We start from the raw sequence: 26,568 nt of genomic DNA on the forward strand, positions 1-26,568 counted from the left end.
TCAGCTTCACGGCCAGGTCCCTACTGCACATGCATGGAGCGTGCTGCACACTCTTACTGGTGCGGCAGAAGGGGAGGGAGGAGGAGGGGGACCGAGCTGCTGATGTAATTCGCTGTGGTCTGGTCTCCCGGAAGTGGTACCCGCTCCCCCAGCCCCCCCCCCCCCCTAAAGGTGCCAAATGTGGCACCGGAGGGGGGGGGGGAATCAGATAAGCGGAAGTTCCACTTATGGGTGGAACTCCGCTTTAAGAGATTTGAAGGCCATTTTCCAAAGGGCTATAGCACTCAACATGAAGATTCCCATTATATTCAATGGTGCCCAGTCACACCTGTCACTTGAAGCTCCAAAAAGTAGAGTCATGCATTTATGGTGTCTATGGATGTCAAAGAATATAAGTAATGTGAGTTTTTCATGTGATTTCTAGCTTCTTCTTACAGGGGAGGGGCCAGGACGGAGTGAGCAGCATACAGCTGGGCTGGGAGAAGCGCATACCCCGCGGCAGACCAATCAGTGTTTTTACACAGCTTTCTATTGTTTGGTGCACAATAGCACCAAGAGAATGTGAGTACCCCTTTGTGGGAAGTTGTCTTTTGAATAAATATATTTTAAATAGTATTACACTATATAATCTCTCTTCATTTTCATGAATGGATGTCTATGGAGCCACATTGACCTAAAGTGGAGATCGATCTAGCTTACCATACATAGCCCAGGGGGTGGCTACATAGCGTGTTTTGACACAAGTTAATCACTGTGTCACACGCTCTAAGGTGAGCGCAATCACTTTGGGGGGGCTCTGAGGCACATCACGGTTGTCTATGACACTGGAATTCAGCACATTGGAGGATTTGGACATTTATTGATTTTTACGGATACGGAAGCACATTTAATTTTGGACACTATTATAAGGATTTCACCAATTAAGAATTATTTATTGCGTTTTAAAGACGCACAGTGCATTTATATTTAATACTCTAATAGATATCTGCATGTTGCACTTTATATGAGTTTCGCATGTTTGAAGTTTGTCACTAAATTTGGTATTAATTATATGCACAAATATATATATTTTGACACTTTTAAAGGTACATGTATGCACATTGCACTTTGAATTGCTCACATATATATATATATATTGTATGTACATTGCACGTGAGAAGTGGTGTGTATAAATATGTTCTTGATGCTTTATCCATTATTATGATTTTTGATTTCATAAGTGATTTTGGATATTACCCCTTATGTAATCAAGCGCAGCGTAATTTTTTATTTTTATTTATATTCTTTGCACGGTTATGAGTACGTGAACTGCGTCTGCTGCTAGATATTCATCTCTGACACATTTTTTTATATAAAACAATTTTTTACTGTTTGTATTTTGAGCATAGGATTATTGTGGCTCGCAAGATTTCCATCTTTTGTTCTTACACAACTTGTTTTTTTTTTTTTTTTTTTTTTTTTTAGATTTGGATAACTTACCTGTCAGGTTTTTATTACTGTCAGTATACCCCTTAGGGAGAGTCACCCTCTATACAATATACTGTATATCTTTACAGTTATTACCAAACGTGAAAAAAAGATGATCCTCTAGGTGTTTCTGTAACCTTCACCACCCAGGCCTTCTTCTGGACTCCGTGGTTTTATTGTTCACCATTGCTCTTATTGTCCCCCACAGATCTACACTCAGCCAACTTAAAGGATATCTATGGTCACAGCAAACACTTTCATTTTATAATACTACTATTGTAATAGCAAAACAAACAATAGTTATTATTGACAATCCAATATAAACATACTTGGAAAATGTCTTTTATGTTGTGAGTGCTGCCTGTCTGCCGGTCATCTCTTTCCACAAATTCCTGAATTCCCTGCATGCTTTGCAGTTTCTCCTCTGTTGCCTACATACTACATATCCCATGATGCCTTGCTGCCTGCAAGCAGTAATTCCTGTTCTGTAGTGGTGGCTAACTTGAAAATTATAGAGGGCCCCAGTGCGGCCCCTGAAACTTCCAGAGAGGCTGCACAATAGCAGTGTGTTTTCGCAGTTCAATGCCCAAAAATGTTGGTTGCACAATGCTTGAGTACAATAACTTCCAGCATTGGTGTCAGTGGATGCAATAATAAAACCACCCAATATTGGTGTCAGTGGACGCAGCAATAACCCCCAGCATTGGTGTCAGTGGACGCAGCAATAACCCCCAGCATTGGTGTCAGTGGCCGCAATAATAACTCCCAGCATTGGTGTCAGTGGATGCAATATTAACTCCCGAGATTGGTGTCAGTGGATGTAATGATGAAAACTCCCATCATTGGTGTTAGTGGACGCAATAATAAGTCCCAGTATTGGTGCCAGTGGACGCAATAATAACTACCAGTATTGGTATTAGTTGACACAACAATAACTCCCATTATTGGCGTCAGTGGACGCAATAATAACTCCCAGTATTGGTGTTGGTGGGCACAATAACAACTCCCAGTATTGGTGTCAGTGGACATAATAACAACTCCCAGTATTGGTGTCAGTGGACATAATAACAACTCCCAGTATTGGTGTCAGTGGATGTTATAACAACTCCCAGCATTGGTGTTAGTGGATACAATAATAACTCCCACTATTAGTGTCAATGGATGCAATAACAACTCTCAGTATTGGTGTCAATGGACGCAATAATAACTCCCAGTATTGGTGTCAGTGGACATAATAACAACTCCCAGTATTGGTGTCAGTGGACGTAATAACAACTCCCAGCATTGGTGTTAGTGGATACAATAATAACTCCCACTATTGGTGTTAATGGATGCAATAATAACTCCCAGTATTGGTGTCAGTGGACGTAATAACAACTCCCAGTATTGGTGTCAGTGGATACGATAATAACTCCCACTATTAGTGTCAATGGATGCAATAACAACTCTCAGTATTGGTGTCAATGGATGCAATAATAACTCCCAGTATTGGTGTTGGTGGGCACAATAACAACTCCCAGTATTGGTGTCAGTGGACGTAATAACAACTCCCAGTATTGGTGTCAGTGGACGTAATAACAACTCCCAGTATTGGTGTCAGTGGACGTAATACAAATCCCAGCATTGTTGTCAGTGGATACAATTATAACTCCCACTATTAGTGTCAATGGATGCAATAACAACTCTCAGTATTGGTGTTAGTGGATACAATAATAACTCCCACTATTGGTGTCAATGGATGCAATAATAACTCCCAGCATTGGTATCAATGGACGCAATAATAACTCCCACTATTGGTATCAATGGGCACAATAATAACTCCCACGATTGGTGTCAATGAATGCAACAACAAATCTCAGTATTGGTGTCAATGGATGCAATAACAAATCTCAGTATTGGTGTTAGTGGATATAATATATCCACCAGCACTGGTGTCAGTACTATTAACATCCCCTATATTGGTGGTCAGTGGCAGTAAAATGTAACCCCCCCCCGCATTGGTGGTCTGAGGCAGTGAAAGTTAACCCCCCCCCCCTTTATTGGTGGTCATGGCAGTAAAATTTAACCCCCCCCCTTTGGTGGCCATTTCAGTGAAAGTTAACACATATTGGTGGCCATGGCAGTGTAATGGCCCCTACATACGATCCAAATATCGTAGGACAGATCGTTACGACTTTTTCCGCTTAATAGTTGCAAGTAGAAATTGGATAGGTAACTAAAGTCACGAAAATTCTCGTACGACAGAAAAAAAAATCGGAAGTGATGTCATGTGTTGTAATGTATTTGTATTGTATTTTTGGATGACAACTGTACTGACTAAACGAAAATCGTACAATGAAATTTTTTGTGCTTATCTGATCAAATAATATCGGATGAACTGTCACGATCGGCTCTCGAAAGTAGTGTGCACCCGATCCAAAAATCAAACTATTCTTCCTCGGACAGTTTTCGTACGATATTCGGATCGTGTGTACGGGCCATTAGTGTTAACCTTCACCCCTCCTTATTGGTGGGTGCTCAAGTGAAAGTGTTAACCCTCCCATTGGTGATCACTTACCTCTCACTACTCTCCTGGAGAATGACCACACCCCCAGTACAATCTATTAGTGCTGGGACACAGACATTGTCACTTTGCCCTGCATTGGTGAAATAACAGCGGGGTTGATTACTAAAGGTAAATGGACTGCTCACTCTGCAAGGGAAGTTGCACTTTGCAGTGTCATTTTCCGCAGAGTTTAGTGAATAAGGTGAACTCTGCTGACTTCCATCATCCAATCATGTGCAAGCAAAGATGCATTTTTTTCTTTTCCTTGTACTTGATTGGGTATTCTTTCAAAGTGCAATTTCACCAGTCACTGAGCTTTGGGGAAACACCTATCTGCCTTTAGTACACCAGCCCCCACATCTCCTTGTGCCCTGGTCCCCCTATTCCTCCTGTGCACTCCACTATTCCATCCTGGTGCCAGTATAATCCCCTCTGTCGTGTCTTGTTCCCCCCTCCCCCTGTCTGGCCCAGTGACCGCTGTGGGGCCCCCCATGAAGTCCTCTACGAGCGCCCAGACTGCGGACTCACTGCAGCTAGCAGTGCACAGGAGCATCCTTCAGCGGTAGCCGGATTTGGAATGACATCACCCTGAGCCAATGAGCGGCGGCGCTGTGAGCTGTCAGCCGTGTGCTCAGCCTCAGCTGCTCCAATCAGAGGCCGGGGAGGGAGGGCGAGCTGCAGAGAGGACTGGCCGGGCTGGGACTGCAGGCAAAGCGGAGCGGAGCAGGGGGAGGGGGTTCCCAGGTATTCCGAGCTCAAGTGACAGTCCACTGCTGCATCACGAAGGTAGGAGATTTTTTTTTTTTTTTTTTTTTTTTAATGCAAAGCATCTTCATAGTGATGATAGGGGTGATGGGGATCGGGGGTGGGTGGGGGGCACCCTTCATCTCTCCAAGGGCAGATTGGGCATCATTATGGTAGAAGATGTAGGATCGGGTGTGTGATGGAGCAGATGAGCCCTGGTGTGCCCTGTATAGAGGAGTGGGGGGCTGTATAGAGGAGTGGGGGGGCTCTAGATCCATCACACAGGACTGAGCTGGTGGCTGTGACCAGCATTTTAATGTGACCATGGCTCCCATGTCAGCTCCTCTCCTTCCTATGCTATAGAAAAAAAAGAAGGTTTGGTATAGAGATCACCTCCCTAATAATGATCATTTCTAGGGCTGCTGGATGATCATTTTATAAACCTCACCTGCCTCTATGCATCACTTGACAGCTGTCAAATTTGACATTAGAAATGATGGTAAAAAAAAAAAAAAAATGGGGATCAGAACTGGGATCCTTTTTTTTTTACATCTATGTGAACGTCAAATATCATGTGTTGCCCCTACTCCCCCCATTGCACACCTATGCAGATCAGTCCTCCATACAACCAGTTTAAAAAGCAATGCTTGTGATTTATTCCTGGGACCACCTAGTCCTTCCAGTACAGGAGTCACTATGATTAATGGGGATCTGAATGCTGGGGGATCAGCCAACACCAAACTAATCATTGCTGCCTCTTCCCCTAAGAAGATTAATTCTCTGCCCAGGGACTCATCTGACCACAGGGGTCCTAAAATCCTTCACATCATTTCCATTCTGTATTAATAACAAATAAATATTTAGGAAGAGACGTTTCTCTACCCATAATATTTGCTGGGATGGTTCCATGGATGAGCTCCAGATGTATAGATCTTCTATTGTCATCCTTTTTATGCAGATTTCACAGCCCTGTGTAATTATCTGTATACTGTATAGTCAATGGTGCAGATTGTGCTGTATATACTGGGAGCCAACACTGGCACATTATGCTGTGTGAGACTTTTCTATTGGGGGTCTGTGTCTTCCCCTGCATCTGCTCCATTATTGGGGCCATTTAGAAGCATTCTCTGCCTTCTGTATATGTAATATGATAGTAAGCAATGTATGTGGATGTCTGCCCTGTCGTGATCTGTAATTCCCAGCGCTTGCAGTAACATCTGCTGATGAGATAAAAGATTCTATGGGGGGACAGCTGGTAATACTAAAACATTAGCCACATATTGCCATGAGTGGTAATAGATCTATAGCACCGCTAACACCCAGGGCACTCTGCACATTTTTTTTAGATTGACGCTTGTTTTCACAGTATGTATGAAATAATTAAATTCAGGCTACTATATAAGCATACTGTAGGTGTGCGCAGTCTATTATATTGGGGTGTGCACCATAGGTGTGCGCAGTCTATTGCATTAGGGTGTGCACCATAGTTGTGCGGAGTCTATTGCATTAGGGTGTGCACCATAGGTGTGCGGGGTCTATTGTATTGTGGTGTGCACCATAGGTGTGTGGAGTCTATTGCATTACGGTGTGCACCATAGGTGTGCGCAGTCTATTGCATTAGGGTGTGCACCATAGGTGTGCGGGGTCTATTGTATTGTGGTGTGCACCATAGGTGTGTGGAGTCTATTGCATTAGGGTGTGCACCATAGGTGTGCGCAGTCTATTGCATTAGGGTGTGCACCATAGGTGTGCGGGGTCTATTGTATTAGGGTGTGCACCATAGGTGTGCGGGGTCTATTGTATTGTGGTGTGCACCATAGGTGTGTGGAGTCCATTGCATTAGGGTGTGCACCATAGGTGTGCGCAGTCTATTGCATTAGGGTGTGCACCATAGGTGTGCGGGGTCTATTGTATTGTGGTGTGCACCATAGGTGTGTGGAGTCTATTGCATTAGGGTGTGCACCATAGGTGTGCGCAGTCTATTGCATTAGGGTGTGCGCCATAGGTGTGCGCAGTCTATTGCATTAGGGTGTGCACCATAGGTGTGCGCAGTCTATTGCATTAGGGTGTGCACCATAGGTGTGCGCAGTCTATTGCATTAGGGTGTGCGCCATAGTTGTGCGCAGTCTATTGCATTAGGGTGTGCACCATAGGTTTGTGCAGTCTATTGCATTAGGGTGTGCACCATAGGTGTGCGGAGTCTATTGCATTAGGGTGTGCACAGTCTATTGTATTATGGTGTGCACCATAGGTGTGTGCAGTCTATTGTATCAGGGTGTGCACCATAGGTGTGTGGAGTCTATTGCATTAGGATGTGCACCATAGGTGTGCGGAGTCTATTGTACTAGAATGTGCACCATAGGTGTGTGGAGTCTATTGTATTAGGGTATGAACCATAGGTGTGCGTGATCTATTGTATTGGGGTGTGCACCATAGGTGTGTGTGGTTGACCCAAAGGGGTTGTAAAACCCTTGTTTTTTGTTTAATAACAAACATGTCATATTTACCTCCTCTATTCGTTTTGCACAGAGTGGCCCCTGATCCTCCTCTTCTGGGGTCCCCTGGTGGCGCTAGTAGGTCTTCCCCGCATCGAGAAACCCCCTAGGAGAAGCACACTCTCTGGGGGTTACCATGCGGGGGGGTGCTCCCGAGTGCAGCTTTTGCGTCCATAGACGCAGAATGTCGGACTCGGCCCCGTACCCGGCGCCCGCATCATTGGATTTGATTGACAGCAGCGGGAGCCAATGGCAGCGGGGGGAGGACGGTCAGTGTCGGAAGTTTCTTCACCTAAATGCATAGGTTGCATTAAGGTGAAAAATCATGAGGGTTTACAACCCCTTTAAGCTGCCCATAGATGGATTGAAAACCAGCTGGTTCAGTAGGGACCGACTAAGATTTGATCCATGCTCAACTGGCTGAATTTCAATCCATGTGTGGCTGCTCTCGCTCAACAAAAGTCATTCTAACAATCAACTTCTGTTGAATGGGCTTCTTGGAAAATCGATCAGTGTATTCTGACAACTGGGAGTACAGCGTTGCACGGCCGCGCAATTGTCAGTTAAAGCAACGCAGTACCGTATCACAGAAAATGGCCTGGTAAAGTGGTTAAGGATATCGGCACCATTAAAAAATGCATTGCACAACTTTCTTGTCTTTTACTAGTGCTTTCTAATCTCATTATAAATAAAAACACATGATTGCAAAATGCCCTAAAATTTCACAAACAAGTCTTATGTCTGCTGTTTTCCATTTCCTTTATTTGGAAAGGAATATAATATGTTAATTGTATGACTTCTTGTTTTTTCCAAAATTCCTGAAAACTTAGACACATACTTGAATTGAATTGTGTGACTTTGTGAACTATGCGGATTTTAGTTTTGTCCAAAAGTCCTCAGAATTGCGCAAAGCATTTTAAAATGTAAAGTGATATTAAACCCCTTTTTTAATTTTTTTTATTTGCAGTTTCAGCTGCTCATGTAAACAATTAGTTAGTATGCCTCTTCATCATACTGTGTTTCATACCCTGCCTATCCTCCATTTTTATTCAGCCCCCTCATCACTGCTAACCTTTCTGGTTTCCCATACAGGGTTCTATGGCGCCCCCCTTCTATGCACTCCCAGGAATAAGAGTACATGCTGATGTGAGGATGCTGCCTACTCTGACACGTGTCTCCCAATATGACAAACAGACAAACATAAGACATAAGACAAACAGAAGATACACCCTACTCCTTCTCAGAGCAGGCAGCATCCTCACATTGGCCAAATGTCATCAATGAAGGGGCGGATATGCATACTAATGAAAATACTGGTGGGACATGTAGTCCCGAATACTATGATCATGTGACTTGAGATGAGGTTCAGAATGAATGCTCCTCACCCAGTTCATGTAAATGGCAAGGAGGAAGACCAAGGATGTGGCTATAATAAACAGGTACTAATGTGAATCGTTCTGCACTTTTTTGGCAAAGCATTGTTGGTTTACCTGTGCTATATTAACATATAGAAAAATGATGAGGCTTTAGTTCTACTTTAACAACTCTTCAAAGCTCAACACAGCACTATATGCTCATGTGTGCTAATTTTTTAATGATTGTTATACTAATGCGTTAGGCAATAAGTGTATGTATTGAATGGTTATAATGACCCTATTTAGAATTTTACTACTTATACATACTTACTTTTTATGTTTTTTGTCATAAATAGGTCAACCATATAAATAAAATTGAGGATCTGGGCCAAGCTATGATGCCTCTAGAGCAACCTTCTTCAAATAGGGTTCCATGGAGCCCCAGACTTCCTCCAGATGTTGCTAGAAGTTCCTTTAGCAATGAGCAATTTCAGCTTCTCAGATAACTTCCCACTAATGATAGTGATTGTTTTTAGCTATCTATAAGGGGGGATACTTCCCTGTGACCACAAATGTAATGAGCAAACTTCAAAATGACCACCATGCTAATGTACTGTGAGCTGTAGATATAGTAATTATTAGTAGGAGTTACTTGATACCAGAAAGTTATTTCAAACGTTTCTCTGAGTTATAAAATCTGTGAAAAAGTACTCACATGGCACAGCTTTTATTGAGATGATTTAAAGTAAACCTGAAGTCCAAAATAGCTACCTTAACCAGTTCTTTCAGTACATAGCAAGTACCTCTAGTGTTGGGTATGTTTTCAGTTTAAAGTGGTTGTAAACCACAATCATGGAATCTGAGCAAAGCACATATATCTGTAGTGTTTACTTATCTCTCTCTAAAGCTCTAAGTCCCAGTTCACATATATGCAATGCAGGAATCAGCGCGATTCCAGTGTGGGTTCCCGCATCCCATGTCACCTGCTGGTGGTTCACACTGACATCTGCGAACCACTGCAGGTGTCAGTGCAAAGTTAATGACACCCCTAAATCAGTTTGCAGATCACAGTACGAACTGCCAAATGGTGCAGGAAGAATCGGATCGCATAGGTGTGAACACCCATGCGATCCTATTCCAGTGCGGACCAAAAAAGGGTCCTGCACCAATTTGTATGGCTGAATTCACATCACACAGGCATCACATGTGATCTGCACAGCAGTGTGGTGTGAATCAAATGCAATGTCTAACATCGCACCAGTGTGAACCCAGCCTTAAAGTGGATGTAAACCCAATGTCACCCTTTCTAAACTACTGCCATAGGGGTTATCTACAAGGATATACACGCCTCCTGCATGTATCTTTACCTGTCAAATGTCTCCCCTCTGTCTGTTATTAGACCCAAAAAACTGCAGATTCTGTGGGTGGAGCTCGTTGGGTGGAGTCGTGATGTCAGTAGACTCCCCGCCCACCTCTACACTCCCCTTGTCAATATGCATTTTCTCCTGTCTATTTCTAACACTGAACTTCTGCTATGATCTCTAACATCCAGTGAAAAGACAGGAAAGTAACCACATGACGTCAGCATGCCAAATCATGCTGAGGTGTGGAACAGCCAATCCTTGCAGAGCTGCTGAAGAAAGGAGTGGGAGGGAATAAAAAAATAATGCCTGTGTCTGAGGCTGTCACTCACAGCAAGGGGGAGTATTTGACAAGGTTTTTTTCAGTTTGTCAAGATTTTTCTCACTGAACAATAAAAGAGGATTGCTCAGAGATGGATTAACTCTGTGTGGCAAGACTGGGCTCAAATGATAGGAAATCTTATAATCTACAGTATGATAAAAAAAAAAAAAAAAAAAACATACAATTTTCTGTATATTTTTTCCTTTAGATTTACCAAAACCATATAATATGAGGTCAAACCTTAGGAGTTTCAATTTGTATGCAATCAGGCAGGCCCTTGCACTACATGGTTTTGGTAAATCTAAAGGAAACCAGACAACAAAAGTTGTATAGTGTGTATGGGCTCTAAAGCCTCGTACACACGATCGGATTTTCCGCAGACAAAACGTCAGACTTTTGTCGGAAGGGCATTGGCCAGGAACTTGTATTGCATACAAACGGCAAGGAACGTAGTGACGTATTAGACGTACTATGAGACTACAAAGAGGAAGTTCAATTGTCATGCGCCACCCTTTGGGCACCTTCTGCAAATTTCGTGTTAGTAGAAGTTTGGTGAGTGTTGATTCCCACTTTTAATTTCGCGCTTTTCAGTTCGCGCTTTTCAGCTCGAGCTTTTCAGTTCGTTTCTGAACGGCCGTTCGTCAACCAGCCATGTTGCGGAATCTGAGGAGATAATGTGCAGTTATTGGCTTTGGAGTTATTGCTTTCACCCAGTCCAGGAACAGGAGGAGGAAGATTTCTTGGACCAAAAATTGGTTGCTTTATTAATCATGACCAATTCTGTCATATGCCTTTGCTGCGGGAGCTCCAGGAGAATAATCTGGATGATTTTCGGAATTATCTCTGGATGACAGACACCTGCTTTCACCAACTCTTGCCATTGTTGACCCCCTATATTAAGAAGCAGGACACATGCATGAGGCTTTTATTTTATTTTTTGGTTGAATAATGATTTTATGTGATATATTTTTGAATGCATAGAATACACTTTTTGGTTAAGTTCTATTGGCAGATAGCATGTCCATTTAAAAAAAAAATGTTATGCACAATAAAAAAATTGTGTAGAATAATACTTGGCTATGTGTTTTACTTCAAATGACAGTTTGGGAGTAGGCAGTTACATTTAAAAAAATACAATGAAAAATTAACAAGGAATACCAACATAGTTGTATCTTTGATCTTAAAAACTACGGGATAATGGTGTTGTAGTAACTTGCCAAAAAAACAAAAAACAAGCATAATAATATTATTCTTGATATCACTAGAAAAAAAAAGCCTTTTAAAATACGTTTGGCAGAACTCCATCAGTATCACCAGCAAAGCAGCTTCATTATTATCCCATTGAAGAAGAAGAGAATTGTGCGCTGCATTTCTAGAATTCATTTGTCGCGTCACGAATGTTAATTCTCCATTACGAATGCTAGTTTACAAGACCGACCCCTTCTGTCTCATCCTTGCTTCCGAGCATGCGTGTTTGTACTTTGGACTTTTGTCCGACGGACTTGTGTCCACACGCTCTGAAATTCTAACAACAGACATTTGTCTGCAGAAAATTTATAAACCTGCCATCCAACATTTGTCCACAGAAAGTTGCCCAACAATTGTTTGATGGAGCGTACAAACGGTTGGATTTTCTGCCAACAGCCTGTCATCACACAATTCCCATTGGAAAATCAGATCGTGTGTACGAGGCTTTAGTGTCTTTTCTTTCTGGTGCTTCGTTCCACTGTTATCAACAAGAGTCACTTCTGAGAAGTTTTCCTGACACATGAGATAAATTTGTGTCGGGAAGGGAGCTCATCATAAAGCTTGTCTATTCTGTGTGGAGGGGAGTGTGTACCTTTCCTCCAATCAGCTCTCACACACTGTTATTGCAGCCTCTCTGCCCCCTCCTCTGTGCACCTAACAGATGAAGAAAGATTTTAAAACTTTTCTGCCTTTTTGAAGAGCTGTAGGAAAGAGTAGACTGCAGATAAACAAGTAAAACCCATGTAGAATGATTTGTTTCATCTCTGTGTATCATCTGAGATCGTTTGGTGGCCCTTGATTGGATGGTTTCTGATGACTCTTTTATCATTCACAAGTTTTATTTATATGTTCTGTGATGAAATCTTCACCGTGTGTTTTGATGTATATTGTGTATGAAGTCTATTATTATGTGTTATGTCTATATATACTGTATAAGTTATTAGTGATTTATTGATATATTGGTTTTGCACACTTTCAAAGTAGTTACCGGTATTTCTAATTTTTCTTTGTGTCCGGAACTTATAAATGGAGCATCAACCTTTTCCAGAAAGTGCACAATTCTTTTTGGGTTTAATCCTCACTATTGGATTATTTTCGTGATTGAAGTCTCATAAGCCAATAAAGACTAAGGAGGTGGTTGGGGGGGGGGGGGGGGTGTTGGGACCAGACATTCAAAACATCTGATCCAGAAATGATATCAGAGCACTTTGGTGTTCCGTGAGTCCAAGTTGCTTTAACTGAAAATGGAACTGACATGTAGGGGCTTGTAGGCAGCTAGTATGTGCCAACAGTACTAGAATAACAAAGTATTTTGTAATCCAGTGCTACTACCCTGCTTATGAGTTTGCAGAGTCCTATTTGTTCCCTCCTATTTTGACTCCTGTAGAAAACTGTGCTGCATGACTTAGTAGTTTGTGTGTTGGCCAAGGGGATGAAGTTATCAAAGCACATCACCATAGAGCTAATGTGGGCCTAAGCATGTGCAAGGGTTATGGGAATGTATATCAGCATTTTGTTTGGTTTGTTTAGTTATATGAGATAGGTATGCAGAGCAGTTGTACATTTTTTAAAATAAATATTACTCACTGAAATACAGTATGTACTAGGGGTGCAACGGATCAAAAAACTCACGGTTCGGATCGTTCCTCGGATCAGGAGTCACGGTTCGGATCATTTTCGGATCAACAAAAAAAAAATCTCCCCCACTGAAATATCCACAATCTCCCTATTGGTAGGGTGTGGCAGAGTATTGGCAGGGTATTGGCGGGTATATTGGCAGAGTATTGGCAGAGTATTGGCAGGGTATTGGCAGACTGTTGGCAGGGTATGGCAGAGTATTGCAGAGTATTGGCTGGGTATGGAAGAGTATTGTCAGGGCATTGCAGAGTATTGGCAGGGCATTGCAGAGTATTGGCAGGGCATTGCAGAGTATTGGCAGGGTATTGCAGCAGAGCATTGCAGAGTATTGGCAGGGCATTGCAGAGTATTGGCAGGGTATTGCAGCAGAGCATTGCAGAGTATTGGCAGGGCATTGCAGAGTATTGGCAGGGCATTGCAGAGTATTGGCACTGCTGCCATCCGATCTCTCCCCTCCACTGTACAGATCAGTACACAGAGGGGAGAGAGGAACCGGCGTCATATGACGCCGGTTTGTTACAAGTGATCGCTCCGTCATTTGATGGAGCGATCACGTGCTAAACGGCCGCCGGGTGTACCAAGATGGCTGCCCCTCTGGAGCTAGGCCGAAGCCACGGCCTTTCCTATGGCCGAGGCCACAGAGCGCTCCGCGGATTGCGGGTGTCCGTACGGATCAACCTCCGCGGATCGGATCACAGATCGATGACGATCCATTGCACCCCTAGTATGTACCATATGAGAACCCCTAGAGGCATCATAGATTGCTGGACAGTTCAGATTTACCACATACTTTGACTACAGACCACATAAAAGTATTTCAAAACAGATTTCTTTTGCAAGAGTTGTCATGCATGTATGCAAAATATAGTTATAGTGTAGATGATTTCTGAACAATGAAGAAAACAATATAAGGAGATGTTTTCTGCAATAGACTAGAACAAAATTGGCTGCTATGTGGTCGATAAAAACTTAATAGGTGGTCATGGTAAGCCCAACTGAACTAAAAATTTTCCAGGTACACGGGGCTGTTGCAAGGATTTTTGTGTACTTAGGCGAAGGTGCATTTTGCCATGCTCCCCCAATGTCCTCCTGCCATCACCTTCCCCCACCATCCTCCCACCACCCCCTCCACAACAGCAGTCCTGGAGAAATTTTTTTAATTTTTACAGTTTTTGATTACATGTTTTAAAAATCTTTTTAGACCTGAAGATACACTGGGGGCAGAACCTCTGGGGGAATCTAGGATGGAAAGGACCTGGAGGTCCTGGTAGATGATAGGCTCAGCAATGGCATGCAATGCCAAGCTGCTGCTAACAAAGCATGTTGGCATGCATTAAAAAGGGAATAAACTCCAGAGATAAAACAATAATTCTCCCGCTCTACAAGACTCTGGTCCGGCTACACCTGGAGTACGCTGTCCAGTTCTGGCCACCACATGCGGTGGACTCAGCGGGGAGCATCAATAGTTTCAAGAAACTATTAGATAAGCACCTGAACGACCACAACATACAGGGATATACAATGTAATACTGACACATAATCACACACATAGGTTGGACTTGATGGACTTGTGTCTTTTTTCAACCTCACCTACTATGTAACTATGTAACTATGAAGATTACTTAAAACCCCCAAAATATAATTTTTCTTTTTTTGAAAGCAGACATCCTAGAGAATAAATTGTTGGTAATTCTAATTTCTTTTGTAATACGACATTAGAAACTGTTTATGAAAGGCAACATTTCAGTAAAAAAATAGTGAAAAATTGGGCGCAAAACCATATAAGCATGTGAATATCAACCAGACCCACATAGGTGTGACATAATAATCAACATATATATCATATATTATATAAACCAGTCCAATGTGAAAGAATGTGAAATAAATATATTTATATCTGTGAGACAAATATAGATGGGTGTATTTCTTCTGTGTGGGTGAAATCTCCAACACCGTGCCTTCAAAAAGTGCAGTATGCTAATTTCTTGTGATTAAAAGCTTCACCCGAAGTGACAAATAAATCTGCTCACCAGAAGTATCTAGCCACAGAGTGACCACCAGGCATAAAGTTGGAAAAACTTCCTCAGCAAACCAGGATCCTCCAAGCCAATAAGAACTTTAATCGAGCATCTCCAATAACGATCAAACATCATACATTCATAGATGGTGAACGGTGATCCTCTGATAATAACACGCAATGCAAGTCCCAAACGCTCCTTATCCTTATCTTAGTCTGTAAAGATAGGCTCTCCCAGAAATGAGCCAAACCGGTAATAGTGTAATACTGTCTTTATTGTCAGAGCACTTACATGCCTTAAAACGTTCAGCAGATGACAGGTCAGCTGTTGGATGAGGCAGGGGCCGATCCGTCATTTTTTTTTTTTTTTTCCTGAAGACGTGTGCTTGGACACGAAATGCATAGAAAATTAGGCTTTAGATGCTAGACACAGGAGCTATCCCCTCCACCCCCAGCTGAGATGCATGCCGTGCTTCCTGGTTTCACATTCTAGTGACGGATCGGCCCCTGCCTCATCCCACAGCTGACCTGTCATCTGCTGTACGTTTTAAGGCATGTAAGTGCTCTGACAATAAAGACAGTATTACACTATTTCCGTTTTTGGCTCATTTCTGGGAGAGCCAATCTTTACAGATCAAGATAAGGATAAGGAGCATTTGGGACTTGCATTGAGCGTTATTATCAGAGGATCACCGTTCACCATCTATGAATGTATGATGTTTGATCGTTATTGGAGATGCTCGATTAAAGTTCTTATTGGCTTGGAGGATCCTGGTTTGCTGAGGAAGTTTTTCCAACTTTATGCCTGGTGGTCACTCTGTGGCCAGATACTTCTGGTGAGCAGATTTATTTGTCACTTCGGGTGAAGCTTTTAATCATAAGAAATTAGCATACTGCACTTTTTGAAGGCACGGTGTTGGAGATTTTACCCACACAGAAGAAATACACCCATCTATATTTGTCTCACAGATATAAATATATTTATTTCACATTCTTACATATTGGACTGGTTTATATAATATATGATATATGTGTTGATTATTATGTCACACCTATGTGGGTCTGGTTGATATTTACATGCTTATATGGTTTTGCGCCCAATTTTTCACTATTTTTTTGCTTTATTAGTTTACTAATTTTTGGTGCAGCATCACTATATATGTATATATATATATATATATATATATATATATATATATATATATATATATATATATATATATATATATATATATTTTTTTTTTATTTATGTGGTGCCGTTTCTCATTCTTCTTTTTTCAACATTTCAGTAAAAAATACATTAAAGTTAATTTCTGGACAATTAAATGCACTTTATTACCAATTTTTTGGGGGTAAAATATAAAAGACGAGGTTGTGGTGAGTAACTAGGTACCCATGTTAAACCTTAAAATTGCGTGCCCCCACAATTAAAAGCCCCTACAGGTCATCAGTTTATAGTTACGCAGGAGCACTGGGGCTAAAATGATTGTTCTCTGATGTGCATGCTCATATATAACATGCAAAAAAACATGAGATGCTAGTAATGTCCAGTGAATCAAATGAATACAAATACAAAATAAACAGCAAGCTAAAAGTCCATAATGATAAATCCCAACACTAAGTAGTAATGCTCAAATTAGTTTTCTAGTTCTTCACCACTAGTGCTCAAAAGTTTGATGGCCACTCACCAGAAAATGTTGACCCCTTTTTACAGGAAGGTCAAACAGCGCTTCTGGAATAGCAATAGATTCCACTAACAGCACAGTTCTGCTCCACTGGCCCCTCGAGAAGAAACTAGTATAGGAAAAATGACTCCACAAGTGACATAGAGAAAGGTCTCATAGTGTAGTCATTTTAATGGATAAAAATGTATGACAACAACAAATGGCGATTACACTCACATGTTACAGTGCTGAACCGGGCACCAGGTGTAATCAGCATATACAAGCCGGCTAGTCCTAGAGGGATAGCGTGGAGTCCATGTCTCTCCTAAAGGCAGAGCCTAGATTGGATGTGGGATGAGGACCTGGAATTGCTGCTCCTCTGCTCCTAACATAACATGTGTAGGACAATCGCCATTTTCATATGTAGATGCCCCAATGCACACATTTTTGTTGTAGGTGTGAGTGTGTGTGTGTGGGGGGGCTCTAAACATTTTTTTATTTTTTGCATTTTTTTATATGTCTCCTTATATACTTAAAACATTTGAGGTTTAATTTTTATTTATTCATGCATAACTTTTATTGCTATTACATAGGAGACAAATAGCCCCCTATGTGATAGCATATAAGTAACAAAGTCTCTTTATGGAGACACCCAGGTCTATTAGAGCCTGGATGTCGCCTTTCTGATCCACTGCAGCTGATGTAGCACAGACTGTGTTCCATCAGCTGCTTCCCTCAGTACTGATTACGGAGAATGACAGCTCTGGTCCAGGAAGTGACGTCATACATGCCACTTCCTGGTCTGTGTACAGGAGGGAGGCTGAGTGGACAGAGGTCCTCTGAGCTCCTGTCGCCCTTCCCAGCGACAACTGGCCATGACAGCACTGGGCCCGCAGGAGCCCAGTGAACATGGCGGTGGGGGTCACGCACGGGGGGCGGCCGCGGCGGCCCCTTTACATCGATTGTGGAAGTGATAGGCTGCTTCATAGCTACTTGTATCACTTCCACATGAAGGCTGACAGTTGGCTTTACTAAAGTACACACACTGAGCATATAAAAAAACACGTCTGCAGCACCATAAAAATCTGAATCCCCAGCCAATTTTACCACCCCCACCATCATGGCACCCTAAGGTGCCTGCATAAGCTGCCTTATGGTAGTGCCGGCCCTGCAGGTACATCAAAACAAAATGTGTGCAAGTCTTCCAATTTGTTCTCTTCAGAATGCACACTCAGCCTGAGAACAAAAGCCTGTTTCCTGCCAGCATGCTGTAAAAAAGGACCTGCATTTCTGCAGGTAGGGCAGCCCATTGAAATGAATGGTCTGCCCTAAATACAGCATGCAGCTGTACAGATGTGAACCAACGGCTTGATCACACATCAGATTGGGGGGACAATAAAGCCATACAGTTGAGCCATGTTTTTACCCACACCCAACTGCTCCCCCTTTAGCTGCAGAGGTTATACACATGTAGTGGCCCCCACAGGAAGTATATCGTAAGTATATATAAGTATAAGTATATAGGTGAATGGAGCCACCCTGCAACTGCCCCTCAATCACATGCATTGCATGCAGCTGTGGCATTTAGGGGCAACAAATCACCCCCTCGCTGCCTGTACAATGCCTCTGAAAAGCAATTTGCGCATAAATCACTTTTCCGAGGAACAGCAGTCCTTGCCTCTATTGTGAAGCCCTAAAAAAATCAGCTCTGATATCACAGGATTAGCCGTCAAGATTAAGGCCCATGCACACTGCAAACTCTCCTAGAAGCCTTTCCTCCTGGCAGCAGCATTTGGCAGAAAGAAAAGCCTGATGCCTGTAAAAGCTTCTAAAGGTTTTACCTACTTTTAGGCGCACTTACAGGCATCAAGAGCTTGGGCGTTAATTCATTTCATGGGCCAAAATAATAATTTATTCTGGCCATTGAAAAAAATGAAAGCTCAAATGCTAAACGCGCCTAGCATTTAGGTGCATTTAAATGCGTTTAGCAGTGTCAAGCATTTTTCATGCCAAAGCTCTGCTGCTCCTGGACACACTGGCAGTGGGGTTTTTTCCCTGCCACTAAAAGCTGCTTAAAGCCTATGTGTGCATGGACACAGGCTACCATGCAGGGGCGTTTAGAGGCAGGAAAAAAAAAATGCCTGATGCCCCTAGAAGTGACTGCAAAAAGTGCAGTGTGCACAAGGCCTAGGAGTTACTTAAGAACATACAGAACATACACACACACACGCTTATAAACATACACACACTCATACATATACCTACACACATAAACACATAAAGGGTACTGCACTGGAGGGTACTGACCTGTAAAGGGAGGCGGAGAGCTCAGAACTCTGGAAGATGTCTCCCCTTCCTCTGCTTTGTACATACTGTAACTTTGCTGTCCAAGGGGCTGGATTGGTCAGATCCGAACGCCCTTCTGTACCAGGATGCCGCAGAACCCCTGACAGCCTTGGATGGCACTATGGTTGAGAAAGGCTAATGTAGACCTTACTGTAGGCATTCTCCACCTCTCCTTTGCCTAAACTAACTTTATCATCCTTTCTGTAGCACTCTGTGGTGTGGCTGCAAGTCCACCAACATATTTATGGTGGCAAACTAGCCCCAGGCATCACCTGTTCCTAGTTGTGGCTTCCCTGATCATGCCATCAGTTATTCCGGCGAGCTGAATTAGAAGTGAGCAAAATATAATGATGTAAAACTGCTGATTTTTGTGAGGCCAGAAGAACAGAAGGTGCCTACGCACTGGCACTGTGTGGACGTTCTCTGCTGGTTTTAGCTTGGAATAATATGCTAAAGCTACATTTTTTACTTCTGTTTCCGTTTACAAACTGAAATGTGCAGCAACTTACATTTAATTGGATATCATGTACCCATGTTAGTTTGTTTTAGTTTATTTAGAACATGTAAAAAAAAAAAAAATAAATAAATAAAAAAACAAACAAACATAAAAAATAAAAGAAGTAATCATTCAATAGTAGATGTGACAGAACCCACTATCACTGTGTGTTTTGGAAGGGGCTGTGGGCTCGCCTCCTACCTACAGACTATGGCCCAGCAGAGAACGTGAGATTTGGAGGGCTATTTGCTGTCTCCCACCACCTGGAGAAGATGCCACCTCCAGACATTTGTGTCCACGGTCGCCAGTTCATCGGAACCGGGTGAACACGGTATCTGTGGCTGGGCTCGTGGAGTCGTTTCTACCTAAACCTATTGGCCCGGCTGGGCTAAATATATACTTTTATTCCACAAACACATGTACTTTTAGCTGATAAAGTCATATACAAGATGGTCGTATTCCCAAAGCGTGGGGCTACGAGACTTGGGGACAAAATGGCATTGAGATAATGCAATGTAAAGTTATGCTACATCCCTTCTCTCCCATCCCCCTCTCCTTGTTGCTGTGTTTAATTGTGTTGGGTTATAGCACGTAGACAAAGGTCTGGAGACTGCTTATCATAATCCCTTCATGTGTTTCAACTGTAGTTGTTTAAATATACAAGTGTTGAGTTTCCATTGGTTCTTTCTTGTCCCCTACCCCCTCTATGACAAGGCTAAGGGGAGTGTCCCTAACTGTGTTTAAAAGTGTATGTTTGGTACTTAATAAAGTGTTGATGCTCTGCATGTTTTAACCCTCAGCACCTGTGTGGCTTGTCTCGTGATTGAGGGGTTAAGGGCTGGTTATGGCGAGTCTGCAGGTTGCGGGTGGGTTTGGAGGACAGGAGACACAGGTCTGGCGGAGGTGCCCAGCAGGGGTATCCGAGATCCGTCACAGTAGAAAATAACAAAACAACTAGTTACAAGAGAAGACAAAAAAAACAATATTAAAAAAAAATTAGTTTACATATCTAAAAAGGAGTGGGAAGAAGTACAAACCTATTTAATCCCACCCCTACTCCATAATTAATAATAAACCTTTTTTTTCCTCAGCCTTTTTTCAGTCAAGGCACCCTTTAAAATTCTGCATCCTTTATTCTAAAAAATAAAACACTAAACTAATAGTTTTACATATCGCAGCAGCATCCACGCACGAAGGACATTAGAGGTTATTTATTTCTACAAAGCAAATAAACCTTCGCACACTGGTACTAACTGATTAGAATTCCAGCATTTCTGTTCTCTCTCATTTTCTCTTCCTCATGCAGCTAACATGACAAAGAGATGCAGGAGAGAGGCAAACTAGGACTTCCTCATGTCAACCTTATCAACCTGTGATGACGTCGTTACTTGTTAGGATGCCGGAAGCTGGCTCCCACAGTGCCCAAAGTTGTAATGGTTTCAACAAAAAACTGTGGCTTTGTGCAACAAAAAGGCAGTCTTGATCTACCCACTGGCTTATTGACACTTTTTGGGCAGTTTAAGACAGTTTTTTAGGCACCCTGAAGAACCCAGATGTGACCCCAGTTAATAAAGGATGATGTAATTCAACAAAAGAAATTCATGTTGCCTCTTGATAAGCATTGCCTTGCCGAGAATGGGGCAAATCTTCTCTATCTACGACCTTGTACAGTTTCTCACAAATTTTTTTTGACAATTTGGGGCAATTTTTAGGAATTTTGTTAAAGCACCCCTGAAGAATCCAGAAGGTACCTAAAATGGCCATGGCACCCTGGTTGAAAAAGGCTGTACTATACTATAAAAATAGGAGTAGGGTCCCTTTCCCATGGGGTTTTTGTCATTAAAAGATGGACTGCAATGTATCTCTGTGGATAGCAAGATGTAAGTGGATGTGCCTCCACCTATATCAACCCACATTTGGGTTTATTGGTCCATCCAGGTCGAAGTTTGTGTCTAGGTCTGCTTCAACTGACCTGACCGGATATGTGCAAATATACATATCACAGGATGGAAAAAAAATGGAATGGACCTAAATGTTATATATGTGACATTTATTTCTGTTTTAATAAAACTCAGCATGGGGTCAGTAAAGGATCCCCTGCTGAGATTGCTGGGATTGAAGGGAGGGTGCCTTTGTGAAAGGGGCCTAGAAATTCTTTAAACATATAGCAAACACACATTCATGAATATGAGAGATAAAAGCATAAGTGAAAGACGTGAAATGTGTTTTAAACAGCGGCAGATTATGATTTACATAGGCCCAAGGCAGTACTTACACCATAAACAGCACGCATTTCTCTGAGACTTGATCACATGAGCGAAACATCGCCATAACTGTCTATTCCATGTTATTTCATTTACATTTTTATTAGAACGCACTTCACATATCTCTTTTAAATCCAGAAAATGTGATATTCCTTGTATTTTTAAATGAAAAAAATAATAGTCATCTTTTGAAAAAAAGACACATATTTTCAAGGCAGTTACCAAACTCCCTAGAACATACCAGTTATAATCTAACACAGTAATAGTACTGAGAGTCCTACATCCAGAAAAAATACTGACTGTTCTCACAGAGATGTCTGTTTTCAAATCAGTAACACATTATTCCCATAAATAATTCCCTGGAGGGCCATATACTGTCAAGACCATTGAAATGTAGACACAAGGCACTCATCTAAGCTCACTTTATTTTGACAAGATCTGTCTTGTAGTATTGAACTTAAATGAGGAATGCCTTTCACTCTTTTTGTCATCATGGTATGACCCATTATGTTCTACTTCTGTTTGTACTAAAGGAGAACTCCTCTCAAAACATACACTTCCGTTAGAACTATGAAAAGTGAATATCTGATTTGTTTTTAATTTTTATTGTCTATGTGTTCAATGCAAACATAGGTTTCCTACCCATAAATTATGAGTGTCCCCACAATGGAGGCACATGCATTCTGATGGATAGGTGAGAGCAGGTGGACTGAAGGGGAGCTACCCCTTCTTAAAGGTGCAGGGGCACACTGAACACCCAGCATGTAGTACAATGGCTGCAAAGGTGTCAATGCATTGCCTGACCAAAAAACACGACAGTGATACAAAAAGATGCCACTTGCTCATATCTATAACTGGCTATCGCAGTAAGTAGCATTGGATGGCTAACAATTTTTTTTTTCACAAATACCTTATTAACCTCAAGACTAGATTCACACATTTTAATTTATGTATTTATGTATTTTCAACAATTATGCATTTTTATGTACTGCTGGCCATATTATGCAAGTCAACACATTACAAACATGGACAGGACACATTCAGTACCATTGAAAACAATTGCTAACCTGTTTATTTATTTTTTTTCCACAAAAGCTAACCTGTTTTTTATGAAATGACATGCAATAAAGAATAACCCCAGGCATGGCTAAATTATACATAGTTACATTGGCCCAACTTGGAACAATGTAATCATGTACATGACATACCTAGCCAGTACCACTGGAAGCTGGAATCACTGAAGTAGACAGCGCTACTCCAATAATTTCCACCTGCTTATGGGCCCCGCGCCGAGCAGCTGCACTCCTGCTTACTCAACAAAGGAGGTCAGCCACTCGGCACAGGCGCCATTTATAGAATGCTTTGTTTTTTTTCAAATCATTCTCTAATTGGATGAGGCATAGAGACAGGGCGGTGACGTCACACTCTCCGCCTTGTCCAATCAAAGAATGCTTTGCATTAATTTAGAAAATGGAAAGCATTCTCTGAAAGATGCACATGCTGTGCTGTTGACCTCCTGTATTCACAAAGCATCAGGCCGGCTGCTCAGCATGGGACCCAGAAGAATGTGGCCCTCACTGAAGTAGTGGTGTCTACCTTAGTGATTTCCAGCTTCCAGGGGTATCAGTCAAATATAGTATATACCTAGTTACATTGGTCCAAGCTGGACCAGTGTAACTATTTATAATATAGCCATGCCTGGAATTATTCTTTAAATGGCTGCATTAATACATTAATACACACAGGCCTGAACAGATCTGTTTTGCTTTATTTATGCAATGCAAAACAACGGGTTTGCTTAAAAGTCCAACTTAAGGAAAAAAAACTCCCTTGCAGTGGGGCTTTGCCAAGTGTAGGGGACTGTATAAGCAGTTTTACTTACCTGATCCTAAGCTCCCCCAGTTGGAAGGGCTCCCCTCTGCTGCAACAGTGGACTGTGCTATCAGTCTTGATGTCATCATAGGACCTTAAATATAATAGAATTTAACCCACGTATAATGAGACACATTCATCTAGGATATCAACTCAAATTCCTTTTAGTTGTGGGGAAGTTCAGATAAGTGACGCCAATGTTTCTATCGCCAGGGTGAATAGGAGAGGGATAGCACCCCTGTCTAGTTCCCCGTTGAATAGCAAAAGGGATAGAGATGCACACATTGACTACAAGACGCACTGTGGGTTGGGTATATAGGATGTGAACCCAAGTTATAAAGTTGTTTCCAAAACCAAATTTTCGTAGGACTGTGGTAAGGTAGGGCCATTTTATATAGAATCAAATGCTTTATCTGTGTCTAGGGCTATGACAACCTATGGTATGTTGGAGGCATAGGGAAATTGGAGGTTGGTAAACAATCTTTGTATATTATTATTCATAGATCTACCTGGAATGAATCCAGTTTGGTCAGAGTTATTAAGTGTGGCAATCATTGAGGTCAAATGAATAGCTAGGATTTTAGAGAGGAGTTTGAGATCTGTGTTAATTGGGGGATAGGCCTGTAGGATTCACACCGACATCAGAGGACCTTAGACTGCTAGATCATAGAGAAGAGGCTGCACTGACCAGTCTAGAAGCACAAAGGAGCCTGTGGGAATGAGGACCAGGTAAATAAAAGTGCTTCACCAAGTTCCCTCACACACTAACAAGCAGTTAATCACTGCAGTGTGGACACAGCCCAACTGTAAGGGAAGATTTTTAGGCTTCTATGAGTTCAGATTTAAAGTACAAGTCCAACCAAAACTGTTTTTCATAATTGGAGAGCGTGGGGATTATTTAACCTCCCTGGCGGTATGATTCTTTCGAATTTTAGGTGCTGAAAGCGGTACAATTATTTTGCATGGAAATTTGGCGTTTTATATTGTAGGTCTGTAAATCTTATCAATAACACACTTAAATCTGTCCAAACCAGAGTCTAGTAGATATCCCGGGTATGATAAAGTTTGAAACACAAAAACATAAATTATAATATAATAAATAAAAATAAATAATTAAAAAAAATTAAAAAAAATAGTAATAAAATAAATTTCCCCACAATTCACTATCGCTCAATTCTGCAAGTGTTCTAATTTACTATCGCTGTTTTCTAGCTGGTCTAAAGCCACTTTTGACGTAAAGGGACACTTTTTGGTTGCTATGGACAATCTCCAGTTTCCAGGCAGAAAGAACAGTGTATATCATGTAAAACTGCATGCAGGGCATGGGCCAGAGCACTGGGGACAAAAGGGATGTGAAATCATTTCATACAGTACTGTAATCTGTAAGATTACAGTACTGTATGTGTTATGATTTTGAAATTTTTTTGAATTTGCCGCCAGGCTCCGCCCCGTGCGTCGCGCCGCTCGCAGGGAACGGAGCCTGGCACGGAGAGGCTTCGGAGGAGGACGGAGCCCTCGGACACTGCGGGGGACATCGCAGGATCCCGGGGACAAGGTAAGTAAAGCCACACCAGGATCCTGCAATGCGATCCCGAGTGTGGCTCGGGGTTACCGCTAATGGTACTGAATTTTAACCCCGAGCCACACTCGGGAATACCGCCAGGGAGGCTACAACCCTTGTTAGGTTTTTACTGCTATGTGGAGCTCAGTTAGGGATTTGCCCTCACTTCCTCTCTTGTTGACGATGATTTACCAGACAGGAAGTGAGGAAAACTTTCCAACAGCAATACAGACAGAAGTTCCAATGGGCTGTAAGTATTGGTACTAACTTTGGTATGCCTTCATTTAGGGTTGTTTTTAATTTAAATGAAAACAGTAACAAAAAAAAACAAACTTCTACATCACTGAAAAAGACTTGCATGAAGGTTTACTTCTATGGGAGTAGTGTTGCCCACAGGCATATTATGTTTTGGAATAGACCAGCAGCCCACATTGTGATCATAAAATATATTCTATAAGGCCTCATTTACATGGGTGACAGCAAAGATAGGTGTTTGAGCTGTGGTTTTACCCTCCTCCCACCACCACCTTCACCACCACCCAACCACAAGTTAAGATGGCCATGGACCATATTAGTACTCACTGCCACAGTTGATATGCCAAGCGGTTATAACTGATATCCAAGAGCCATCTGTCAGTTATGCAGTACATCTCTGCAAAACATGCACATGTCCTGATGTTTTATGCTCTTAAAAGCTCTGCATGTGCAAAAAATAGTGTAACATTGACAGTGTGTTTGAAAGCAGGCAAAGGCATTTTAAACTACTGCTTTTCACAATCCTGAGCACATTCTGTTTGGTTAGTTTACATAAAACACTTGTTGAACAGGTATAAATCCAGTGAGCATCTACATGTTTGAGCTAACAGCACAGTGACTTTGCTGGGCTGAAATCGAATCCAATATTGTTAAACTTGCCTGGTGGACTTCAGAATACTGCCTATTCCCACCCTATCTGTTCCACTCCACGTGCATACATTAATATTTTTCATATTTTAAAATAATAGTGCTGCCTTGACTCCGAAGACTCAATTCACTGTTTATAGGGAAATGTCTCTTGGGATATGTAGTTCTGGGGGGCTGCCTATGTCAATAGAAAATAAGCTCCCAGCAGCTGTTGCTGCAAGAATTTTACAAGCCTAGTATTGGTATCATAATAAAGAGTAGTAAAATCTG

At 41.9% G+C, this 26,568-nt stretch overlaps 1 protein-coding gene across 2 annotated transcripts in view; it reads left to right on the forward strand.

Annotated features, from left to right (window-relative positions):
• The first annotated feature begins 4,640 nt into the window (after window positions 1-4,640).
• Window positions 4,641-26,568, forward strand: part of CNTN1 (contactin 1) — a 296,184-nt gene continuing 274,256 nt past the window's right edge. The window contains exon 1 of one of the 2 annotated variants that reach the window (XM_073619929.1): window positions 4,641-4,798. The gene's annotated coding sequence lies outside the window, so the exon portion shown is untranslated. The remainder of the gene's footprint in view (window positions 4,799-26,568) is intronic. The other variant, XM_073619930.1, reaches the window with a different exon arrangement.

Source organism: Aquarana catesbeiana, linkage group LG03, assembly GCF_042186555.1.
Source record: "Aquarana catesbeiana isolate 2022-GZ linkage group LG03, ASM4218655v1, whole genome shotgun sequence".
Classification (NCBI taxonomy): Eukaryota; Metazoa; Chordata; class Amphibia; order Anura; family Ranidae; genus Aquarana; species Aquarana catesbeiana.